The sequence below is a fragment of the Octopus sinensis genome, unplaced genomic scaffold (genome assembly GCF_006345805.1).
Source record: "Octopus sinensis unplaced genomic scaffold, ASM634580v1 Contig00919, whole genome shotgun sequence".
Taxonomy (NCBI): Eukaryota; Metazoa; Mollusca; class Cephalopoda; order Octopoda; family Octopodidae; genus Octopus; species Octopus sinensis.
In genome coordinates this window covers 1,847-11,877 of record NW_021824395.1, presented here as the reverse complement: position 1 = coordinate 11,877, position 10,031 = coordinate 1,847, and the positions used below count along the sequence as shown (strand labels likewise).

Sequence of the window (10,031 nt, the reverse complement as noted above, 5' to 3'; positions counted from 1 at the left end):
CAGAGCGGAGGGATCGGTACGATCCATTGAAAAACTGTTGCATCACTTAAATAAATAGTGGTGCAAGGGTCGTTTTTTTATCGAAGGGACATCTGGTGTTCCATTAGAATTGACCCCAATCAGCAAAAAAACTTGTTTTTCCGTCCTTGGTTTCGTTTGGCCTCTTCTCTCCCCTTTAATATAGTGACGAGTTGTTACATAGAAAATAAACATTTCAATTCAATTCATGAGTATCTGATTCCTAGCAAAGCGTATAAATCTTTCGCCTTTTACTAAAGATTTCCGTGTGTAGGGATTATCTGGTTCTTATATTTTTGTGCCTCTTTTGAGGTTTCTTTTTCTTCTGTTCTTCCAAGTGATTTCTATTTTGCATGTCTGCTAATTATTCGCTTTATGAACAGGTTTCTTCTAAGACCATTGTTTTTTGTTGGGCATCAATAGAAAGCCGCCAATTTAACCATGGGGATTAAATCCACAGATTAAACTTTGCAGACGTTTTCAATGACACTTGCACTCTTCGATTTCTGTGCAAAATTAACGCTTTGGCCACTACTATCGTCCTCATGCACTGGTTTGGCTAAATTAACATTAATGATGTTCAACGATCTCCGGTTTCGGATATGTTCTACATTCACAGGAGACGCCCGCGAATTGGATGGTTTTTTGAGCGGATATCCCAACGATAGTACGCTCTAATTTAATTTTTTCGATCGCGTCAGCCTTTTGCTGTCAGCCTTTTGCCTGAATGTTGCATGTCAAAATTGATGCAAAAAGTGTCAAAATGAATTGCATTTCACAAAATTGGTATAAAAAAAATGTCAAACTTGACTGAAAAGGGTATAGTTGATTACAGTCCGACCCAAAATGGGGCAGGCAGACCCAGGGGTGGGGCACCTCGATTTTGGGGCACACCACGCAATTTGGGGCACTTTATTCCAAAAAGTACATTTGGCAGAAAAAAAATAAAATCGATAAAAAATTATGGAATTTTTGGGGCACCATAAAATCATTTATAAGGAATTAAAAATAATAAAATTATAATAAATTAATTATTTTTTGTTTTATTTTCAATTTATATTTTTATTGTTGTGGTTATGGATTACGAAACTAAATTGAAGATTGCTAAATAAATTTTGAAGAAAATTTATCTGAGAGGCAACTAATGAAGATTATTATTCCTCTTCTTAATGGAATTTTTATGTTTTCAAGATTTCGAAAACGATTTTACACATTCTATTGGTAATTAAATTTGCGTCAGGTTATGATGCTAATTTCAAAAGGATGGGAGAAAATAGATGCTAAAAGTATTGTTAATTGTTGGAAGAAAATCGACAGGAACCGTGATTTTATGCAACAAAAAAAACTGTCTAACAGATGAACATTTAGATCAAGTTGTTAACGAAACAATTGATGGAGAATGCGAAACATGAACAATAATGTTTATGATACATATTCAGAAACCGAAAATAGTGAAATGTCGTAGCAAAAACAAAAGATCTGCTTAACAATTTAGAAAAAAAATTTCTAATGTTGCACCAAGTATGCTCCGAGATTTTTTTGATTTCGGCTGAAATTGACGAACAATATCAGACAAAACTCTACAAATAAAAAGAAAATAACTGAATATTTAGTAAAAATGTTTTTTGATGTTTATTAATGGTTTAATTTTTTAAAAAATAACAAACCCCTGTTTTGGGCACCCCCGCATTTTGGGGCACTTGGTGCCCCATTTGGGGGTCGGACTGTAGTTAGCTTTTTCTTATAGTTTTTTTTACTGTCAAAGTGTTTTTTTAATTTTAACATTAAAATACAGGTATTTATGGCCCTACAAACTACGACTAAGGAATTTATCGGAATCAGATTCATCTGCCCTCAACCGGAGCTTCCTTAAAAAACAATGCAAGCTTATTGATACTTTGCTCCATTACTGATTCTGAGACTTGCTGATTCTACTTCCCGATTACTGATTCTACTACACAAAAACATGAATTTTGTACCCATTCAAATATAAACATTGTGGATTCCTTTCTGCTCGACCCATTTTAATTGAATCATCCTGTTTTATTCCATCACTCTTTATTTGACTAACAAAAACTTAATTGAAAAATTTTCTCATCATTTTTTGACTTTTTACGTTCATTATATAACTAATTGAAAATTTCATATTTAATTTCACCTGTTAGGGAATAAATTATGGATGATCTGAAAATAAAAATAATTCCTGTTGTATTTACAAGGAACTGAATCGTCTCAAAATACTAAAAACAACCAAAACATATATCAAGTCAGTTATTATTCGGGAAACATCGGAATTTTTAATGCTTTCCAATGAAAAGAAATTTGATATCAAACCCAAACTCCAGATAGACGACGAAACAAAAGTACTAATTCTGGCTTCTCTTAAATATTAAATAACTTTAAAAAGACCAATTTGATTGGTCAATAAATATTATTGTTTTATACAGATTTATTCATCACCAATCTCTGCAGTGTTTAATAACGTTAAATAAACAACAAAAATAAATAGCCACACAAAAAATAAAATTATTAAACTAAATTAAAACATCCCACTGAGAATATTCAATAGCCTCCAACATTTGACACTCTTCTGCAAAGTTTTTCGAAACATCAGTGGGGACACTCTGGGGTCCCTGTACTTGATGTTCTGCCGCTACAATAAATCCACAAAAATCAACAATTATCAGCTCCCAAAACCAACGCATATATCCCCCGCAGACCAAACATATTAATGAAATACCAAGACCCAGAACTCACCCTACGACATTTTAACCAACAAAACCCACCAAGAAGGGTCAAGAGAAGGCAAAGCAATTCCCTGCTGCAACATGTCTTTAAATCGAGTTGTCAGAGTAAAGGGGACCTTGGCTGATGAAAAATACATTATATTCAATACTTGTCAAAAAACCAGCAAAAGCCCAATTTATGAGTCCACCGATAAAAACCATTGGGATCATATTCATCATGGCACCTTTGGACATTTCGGACATTGCCCCGAGGTCTGGGGATGTCGGAAAATGTTGGAGTACCGTTTAAATCCGCCGGATTTTGTTTGGGTCTCTTCTTTTTGAAATATCCGGATTCTTGATTTGTATAAAAATCTTTTCTGGATAGAAAACCCTTTTGGGGGATTATTTTGATTATTTGTACTTTTTTAGTGATGTACTTTCCATTTTCTCTCAAAAGACGTGATCGGGTCAAATATTGACTTGAATATTATTTTTGAATGTACTTTTCTGATATTTTCGTAATGTCATTCTGATTGTCGCCTGAGGATAGTAAAATTGTCACATAATGACGGATTAGTCCAATTAGAAAAGTTATAATAACAATTGGAATAAATATCCATTTTCTTATTTCTGGACTTAGTACCAATTCCACCATTTTTTACAAAAAACCGCAACCACTTCGGCCAGGCAACGTACCTAAATTTTAAAATATTTTATTGAAAAAATATTTAATAAAATTTACGTGTTTTCTTCTGTGATGTTTTAAACATATTCTCTTTCTATTCGATCGAGGCCTTTTACTGTCAGCTCAGTTAATGTTAGAGGACTATCAGCAAATTCAAAACGGAGCACCCTGTGCGAGGATCTAGATCCTTATGAAGTTAATGTGAATTGTCTTCAAGAGGCAAAAGTCGCGAAGATACGATGGAGTTTACGGAAAATACCACCTAATGTTACTACCGTTGAAGTGAAGACATTAAGGATTGGAATTTGCTGTTCGGACTTTGTTGAGAAAGGAGGAGTTCACAATGTGGCGTGCTAATGATCATATTGCAATTCTTCAATAACATATATGCACCCCATTAGGCCAGAATATGCACCCCATTAGGCCAGAATATTGGCTATCTCCGATGAGTTGGACGAATTTTATCCGAGTTTTCAAAACTGTACTTCGAACTGAACAAAAAAACAACAATCGTTTTCCTGGCAAAAGACTGGAATGCCAAATAGGCATTAGGAAAAACCTAAGAGTATGTATAGGAAGGCATAGAAGAGGCTATCGAAATTCATCCAGTGAGCTTCTAATTTGAATTTGTTTAGCATTCGGTCTCTATCTCTGCAATACGACTTTTCAACATTTGGCCAGAAATAAGACGACTTGGACTGGCCAAGAAAAGATCGAGACGTCCTGGAAGTCACAATATGCAAGCAAATAGATTACATATTATGTCACAATGAATATAAAAATTCACTAATGGACTCACGCTGATATGGAGGAGCCTCAACAAATAGCGATCACAGAATAACAGTGGCTCGGATATGCATCCAGAAACTGATTGGCAGCATTTCCCAGTACAACCCAGCCGACACAAACGGCGATGACTAGCTAAGGGAAATGTATAAAAATACCGTGAAAAGAAAAAAATATTAAGATAATATCAAGGCAAATATATCAAAATTAAATATATATGCGAAGCCAGACGTTCTTTTCGAAAAGTTGGTCGAGGCTGTTAATACGCATATCATGACTTAAAAATAAGAGAAATGCCAAAGCACCAAAGAAACATCCGACTAAAAACTGTTGTCCGGAAAATAAACGAGAGCTAAGAAATCAAAGAGACAGAATCCTTCATGAAATAAGAGCCCGGTCTTGTCTATTATGGACGAAATACTTAGACGACAAAGCCACTGAAATTGAAAGCTTCGGCTGGAAGTCATGGCTGCTTAACCAGAGTTTTCAAAATTCTAAAATATCGAATATATGACGAATCGGAACATTTAATACTGGATGATGAGGGGTAGAGCCTCACAAATTGCTGACTATCTCCAAAAACAATTCAAACAGATAAAACATATATAATCTTATATATTGAACTTTCACGGAACCTGGCAAACGAAATAAATTCTGAGATCTTAGAAGCGTATCAAAAACAATAGAGTTGCAGAATGTGACGGAGTTACGGGGAATTACTCAAATATGCCGCACAAATACTGAATAAGCAATTTCCGTTGCACTGTCCGTTCCAAATCGGGACAGGAATATTAATACCAATCTAAAAACCAGGAAAACGAGGGGAACCGTCTAGAAGCTTAACCAATAGTAGTAGTCCTTGCTTTAAGGAAAATTCTGTCAACTATTATTCAAACACGTATATCGAAATCCGTAGATCGATATCTCGTTTGTATGTTTCAGGGGTGGAAGATTCACGTCTGATGTTGTCTGGAGTATTCTGTGGATAATTGCAGAAAGGATCCTTTTATATACTGGAAGTTGACATGAGAAAGGCTTTTGAGACCATCAACAGGAGTAAGTTATTTATCGGGTTTAAAGACATTATTGACAAAGAAAGTCTGGACATGATACACATACTATGTCCGAAAGTAGACTATTGGTCAGAGTATTTGGAGAAAGCTTTGAGAGATCTAAGAAAACAAATCAAAAGCGAGTAAAATCACTTAATGGAACTAATCTACACTGGTGATGTTTATTTTGTTGCTGAAAATCTAAAATTTATATACGTTGTTACAAGGAAAGCAAAAAATATGAACCAAATGGTCTCTCAAAGTCAATGAAATAAAACAGAATTTATTAATATTGAACGAATGACTACCCGCGTGTAGAAGAAGTGGAGGAACACTCGAAAACTCGGATCTCTACTTAGTGATTACAAGGAAGATATTGGGCACAATAACACTCAAAAAATTACAATTCAATTTATTTAGGAAAAATCAAATTTATGCCGACTAGTCCTCATGTACAACGCAGGCACTTGGGAACGTCAAAGAAAGAAAACTCTTTTTACAGAAACAAACTAAGAAAACTCTCTGGCTATTCTTGGCAAAGGAAATTTTGAACAACAAATTATACAGGGTGACAAGACGAAAATGAAAGAAGTAGACTCAAGAAAGATCCCTGGGAAAGCCCTTTCTAATTTCCACAAATCCAGATAGGCGGTTCTCATAGCAAACAAAAGATTTCCTTCACAGAAGAAGTTTCTAGCCATCAAAAGGTCTATATTCCGGCTCAGGTCGAACAATTTGAAAAAAAACAAAAAGTAAAGCATTGAAACTAACTTATGGAGTACAACTTGACGGAAGAAAGCTTGCAAGAATTCTCAGTGCCCACGATCCAGATGGTCTTGGAGAAAAGTTGTCGACACTGACTATAATTGGGTATAAGCAATGAAAGAGCCACTTCGATGCCTCGTTTAATCTTCCCGTTAACCATCTTTCCTTGTTTTCTTTCGGTTTCTGTTTTTGATCAATAAACGACGATATTTCATACAGGGTGACTAGATGTGTATTAATAAGTCTCGCTGGTGCCTTTTCGAACATATTTTGGTCAAGAACATGACATAAACAAAAACCATAAAATGTTTATTGATGACGCGGAGTTTATTAACTAACTAACCTCTATTTTGTTACGTCATAGTAACAGTAGTATATACATATGCCATACATATACAATAAAATGAACATTATACGACCATATTAATCACTTTATATATGAGATATATATTTTTTGTTATACTATTCTTCCTTTATGAAATTGATAGTCTACATCAGTGATTCTTAACGGGGGCGCTGGCGCCCCCCTGGGGGCGCTGGAAACATATTAGGGGGGCGCTGGAATTTTAATTTTTTTAATTATTATAAATATTTTATTAGTTTTTGTAAATCATTATCACGTGCTTTTCTATTAATTCTAAATTCAAATTGTCTTGTGTGTACGTAAAAAAATTATTCACTGATAATATTTATAAATATTTGTTAATTGTATTTAATATTTTTAGAACTTTTTAATAAATATTTTAATTATATTTTATAGATGTCTGATAAAAAAGTAAAACGACGTATATATTCGGATGAATACCTAAAGTTTGGAGTGATACCCTACGACATAACAATTCACTTCCAATGTGTCTTATGTGTAAAAAGGTCTTTACAAATGAAGGAATGAAGCCTTCAAGAATGCTAAATCATCTTAAGATTTGTCATCCTGACAAACTTGATGCGGATATCAATTATTTTTATAATCTGAAATATAATTATGAAAATCGTCTTATGATTAATCAACTATTTACAAAAAATTCGAAGATGCTTGAAAAAGGGCTATTAGCATCATACAAAATATCGCAATTGATAGCGAAATCAGGAAAACCTCATACTATTGGAGAGTCATTAATATTACCAGCTATCAAAGAAGTGTTAAATTCAATGGTTGATTGTGATTCTGAACAAATAATTTCATCAATTCCTTTGAGTAAATAGTTCTGTTTCTTCCAGAATTGATGAAATGGCATTTGATATCGAGAAACCCTATGTGCATTTTTAAGAACAACAAAAATTTTCAATTCAGATTGATGAATCGACATTCAACGATATGTGTTGCACTTTTATTAGTTTACGTACGTTATATTAATCAAAAATGATGATTCAAGAAGAATTTTTATTTTCTGAACACCTTGAACTCGATACAAGAGGATTAACATTTTCAAAACTGTTGAACAATATTTTTTGAAACATGAAATACCCCTTAGCAATATTTTTGCTTGTTCAACAGATGGGGCCTGCGATGGTTGGAGTTCATCGTGGGTTTTGGCATATATGAAGGAAAAAGTACCGAAATTATTGTGGAATATCCTTTATTGTGGAATGAAATTGAAACACTTTTAATAGCATTTCCTTCAAACATATCTAGTTGAAAGAGGATTTAGTGCAGTCTCTAATATTTTGACCAAAAAAAGAAATAAATACAAATTGTGAAATCGAGGAGATTTGAGACTAAGTCTGTCGACTATTGAAGCTGACATAAAACGATTGACAAATTCCCATCAAGCACAAGGCAGGTCACTAAAATTTTTTAGATAAAAAAGTTTTTTGTGAATACCCTTTTTAATTCTAAAAAAAATAATAAGTAATATTCGAAAATATTAAAATGAAACAATGGCGAAAAAATTGCCAAATAAATCTATAATTGAAAAAAAATAAATTAAATAATAGGGGGGCGCTGAAATTTTGAAGCTTCGAAATGTGTCAAAAGGGGGCGCTGACTTAAAAAAGGTTAAGAACCACTGGTCTACATGTAATATATATAGTTATATAAAAATAGATTAAATCTGAAAATGAACCAGAAAGTGATATAGAAGAACATTCAGTACAAAAAAGGGCATTTTTTGAGTTTATTTTAGTTTTTTGGTTCATTAATTAAAGCAATTTGGAAAGTTATTAAAATGTTTGCACGGATTTTTAAAAAAACTGCAAAAAAAGGAATTAAAAAACTCAATAAACACAATCTGTTTTAGAGTCCGATATATATCAGCCTGAGGATTATAAGTAAATTTATATAAATATTTATCTAGTGGAAATATTATTTATACTACAAAATAACGAATTAATATTATTTTTATTTAACTAATACTATTTACAAAATTATTTAAAAGACAATAAAATATTTCTATATTTTTACGTGGTGATGTGTAGTTTTATTTTACCGACAACTCGGTTGGAATATGGAAGTATATTTTATTATTTAAGCATTTAAACTTAGAAATTCTAAAATAAATATAATAATAGCTTTCCTCAGTGCTTTAAATTCCATTTCATTCTACCTTCTTTGGGATTTCAACAAGAAACCAGAAATTGTTATTTTATTCATTCAAATAATGTAAAAAATCATTTAATCAATTATAGTTACTTCCTAATAGCAATATATAGAACACGTGGTTTCATTGGCGGGCTTAAATTCTCCGTTTATGATTTTGTTAGTGGAGTGTGCCTGACTGCAGTCAGAGTAATTCAAATTCAGGCACTTCACCTTTGTGGTCCATGTGTGGCTGTCCTATTAATTCAACTGCCAGACATATTGCCCTATATATTAAGAAAAATATACTTTCAATTAATAAATATAAAGTAATAATTAATTTTTAGATATTTAGATTTTATTTATTGCCAGTATTGGGTTCTTATTTTAGCAAATTAATTTTTTTTCGTAAAATATACCCACATGATCACAAATGTAAATTATTTTATTTAATTTTTAAAAATAGTTATTTTTCCTTGCCTTGGCAGTAAGCCTCCCCATCCGGAATACTCAGCCCAGCCCAATGACCTCTCTAGTGTCACTAATTGTAGTCATGTCACTAACCTCAGTACAATTATATGTAATCATACTACATAGGTACAAAATATCAATATAAAAAAAGTCGGAATACTTTTTTCTTTTCTTTGTAGTATGTTCCATTGCTCTGTGATCACATTGGCTGACCATACGAGAGACAAAATGCCCTCAAATGTGAACATATTTTGGATAGTTTTCCTTTCAAGTTGTATTTCTGTCGTATTTTGTGAATTTTGGACAAATTCTTGTTTTTTGTACATTTTTTGGTAGTACTGATATATGGTATTACTTTATAATATTTTAATAGTATTTGTTTGGATTATAAGTAATGATGGTTATATATATACTTCAAAGTATTGCTTATTAGTTCAATGCTAAAAAATATTTGTTCTGATCCCAAATCTCGTCGAATTGGTTATTTTTGTTAGTAAATCTGTCATTTACTGTGGTTGAGTTGGCATATGGAGTGTGGAATGACTCCCTGTCCTTGTTATCCGACGGATTCCACATGCTTTTTGACTGTGGTGGGCTTTTTATGGGACTTTTTGCTGGTTTTTTAAGCAGAGATTCAAAAAAGTCATTTATTCGAATTCAAGTGCTCTCAGGGTTTATAAATGGGATATTTCTTGTTTTGATATCAATTTGTATTATGTTTGAGGCACTTGAAAGGGCACTTTATCCAAAAATAATAAAAACTGACCGGCTTTTGGTGTTTTGTATAAATTGAGTGAGTTAGGTGGTCTCGGTTGGGGGATTTGTGGTGAATTTGGTGGGGGTTTTTTCCTTTCATGATCATAATTGTGGACATGGACATGACGAGAATATGAGAGGGGTGTTTCTGCATGTTTTAGCAGATACATTGGGCAGTGTTGGTGCTATAATTTCTACATGTGCCATTCAATATAAAGGATGGACGATAGCCGATCCAATTTGTTCATTTATAA

At 32.9% G+C, this 10,031-nt stretch overlaps 1 pseudogene; it reads left to right on the top strand.

Moving 5' to 3' along the window:
• Positions 1-229: 229 nt before the first annotated feature.
• LOC115226981 lies at positions 230-334 on the top strand (annotated as a pseudogene).
• The last annotated feature ends 9,697 nt before the right edge of the window (positions 335-10,031 follow it).